We start from the raw sequence: 2,713 nt of genomic DNA on the forward strand, positions 1-2,713 counted from the left end.
TCAAATAACGAGCTTTAACACATTTTTCACGATAATCCGAGTTTCGGCGAATGCTGGTTTGTGGCACACCGGCACCCCCAAATGTCTTCCGTTGCTACTCAAATTTTGCGTGGGCGCTTTATCTGACCCGAGGAACTTTCTATGTGATTTTCGGAGAATTTGGTTCTGGGACCCTGGAATCCCGAAAAAACGTGTATTATATACACTTCAATTTGAGCCGTTCGGGAGGTCGTACTGGACCCGGTTTCTTTTTCTCCCGGTTTTTCAATCACGCGTCCGAGGTCATTTCAGGAGTTAACCTATTCGATTCAGCCTCAAATAACGAGCATTAAACGAGCATTAATCAATTTTTCATGATTATCCGATGTTCGACAAATGCTGGTTTATGCCATAACGGCACTCCCAACTGTCTTCCGTTGCTACTCAAATTTTGTGTGGCCGCTTTATCTTACCCGAGGACCTTTCTATGTGATTTTCAGAGAATTTTATTCCGGGACCCTGGAATCCCGAAAAACCGTGTATTATACACTTCAATTTGAGCCGTTCGGGAGGTCGTACTCGACCCGGTTTCTTTTTCTCCCGGTTTTTCAATCACGCGTCCGAGGTCATTTCAGGAGTTAACCTATTCGATTCATCCTCAAATAACAAGCATTAAACGAGCCTTAATCCATTTTTCACGAATATCCGAGGTTCGACAAATGCTGGTTTATGACCGGCACCCCCAAATGTCTTCCGTTGCTACTGAAATTTTGCATGGCCGCTTTATCTGACCCGAGGAACTTTCTATGTGATTTCCGGAGAATTTTGTTCCGGGGCCCTGGAATCCCGAAAAACCGTGTATTATATACACTTCAATTTGAGCCGTGCGGGAGGTCGTATCGGACCCGGTTTCTTTTTCTCCCGGTTTTTCAATCTCGCGTCCGAGGTCATTTCAGGATTTAACCTATTCGATTCAGCCTCAAATAACGAACATTAAACGAGCATTAATCCATTTTTCACAATTATCCGAGGTTCGACGAATGCTGGTTTATTGCATACCGGCACCCCCAAATGTCTTCCGTTGCTCCTCAAATTTTGCGTAGCCGCTTTATCTGACCCGAGGAACTTTCAATGTGATTTCCGGAGAATTTTGTTCCGGGACCCTAGAATCCCGAAAAACCGTGTATTATACACTTCTATTTCAGCCGTTCGGAAGGTCGTACCGGATCCTGTTTCTTTTTCTCCCTGTTTTTCAATCACGCGTCTGAGCTTATTTAAGGAATCAACCTATTCGATTTCAGAAATCAACCTGTTCGATTTGAGCCTCAAATAACGAGCTTTAACACATTTTTCACGATAATCCGAGTTTCGGCGAATTCTGGTTTGTGGCACACCGGCACCCCCAAATTTCTTCCGTTGGTGCTCAAACTTTGCGTGGCCTCTTTATCTAATCCTCGGAACTTTCTATGTGATTTACGGAGAATTTTGTTCCGGGACCCCAGAATCCCGAAAAACCGTGTATTATACACTTCAATTTCACCCGTTCGGAAGGTCCTACCGGACCCTGTTTCTTTTACTCCCTGTTTTTCAATCACGGGTCCGAGCTCATTTAAGGAATCAACCTATTCGATTTCAAGAATCAACTTGTTCGATTTCAGCCTCAAATAACGAGCTTTAACACATTTTTCACGATAATCCGAGTTTCGGCGAATGCTGGTTTGTGGCACACCGGCACCCCCAAATGTCTTCTGTTGGTGCTCAAACTTTGCGTGGCCGCTTTATCTGACCTGAGGAACTTTCTATGTGATTTATGGAGAATTTTGTTCCTGGCATCGGAATCCCGAAAAACCGTGTATTATACAGTTCTATTTCAGCCGTTCGGAAGGTCGTACCGGACACTGTTTCTTTTTTCCCTTGTTTTTCAATCACGCGTCCGAGCTAATTTCAGGAATCAACCTGTTCGATTTCAGGAATCAACTTGTTCGAATTCAGCCTCAAAAAACGAGCTTTAACACATTTTTCACGATAATCCGAGTTTTGCAGTATCTTTGGTTTGTCAGGCACACCAAGCACTCCCAAATGTCTTCCGTTGGTGCTCAAACTTTGCGTGGCCGCTTTATCTGACCCGAGGAACTTTCTATGTCATTTCTGGAGAATTTTGTTCGGGGACCCCGGAATCCCGAAAAACCGTGTATTATACACTTCAACTTCAGCCGTTCGGAAGGTCGTACCGGACCCTGTTTCTTTTTATCCCTGTTTTTCAATCGCGCATCCGATCTCATTTCAGGAATCAACCTGTTCGATTTCAGGAATCAACCTGTTCGATTTCAGCCTCAAATAACGAGCTTTAACACATTTTTCACGATAATCCGACTTTCGGCGAATTCTGGTTTGTGGCACACCGGCACACCCAAATGTCTTCCGTTGGTGCTCAAACTTTGCGTGGCCGCTTTATCTGACCCGAGGAACATTCTATGTGATTTTCGGAGAATTTTGTTCCGGGACCCTCGAATCCCGAAAAACCGTGTATTATACACTTCAATTTCAGCCGTTCGGAAGGTCGTACCGGATCCTGTTTCTTTTTGTCCCTGTTTTTCAATCACGCGTCCGAGCTCATTTAAGGAATCAACCTATTCGATTTCAAGAAATCAACCTGTTCGATTTCAGCCTCAAATAACGAGATTTAACACATTTTTCACGATAATCCGAGTTTCGGCGAATTCTGGTTTGTGGC

The sequence above is a fragment of the Silene latifolia genome, chromosome 7 (genome assembly GCF_048544455.1).
Source record: "Silene latifolia isolate original U9 population chromosome 7, ASM4854445v1, whole genome shotgun sequence".
Lineage (NCBI taxonomy): Eukaryota > Viridiplantae > Streptophyta > Magnoliopsida > Caryophyllales > Caryophyllaceae > Silene > Silene latifolia.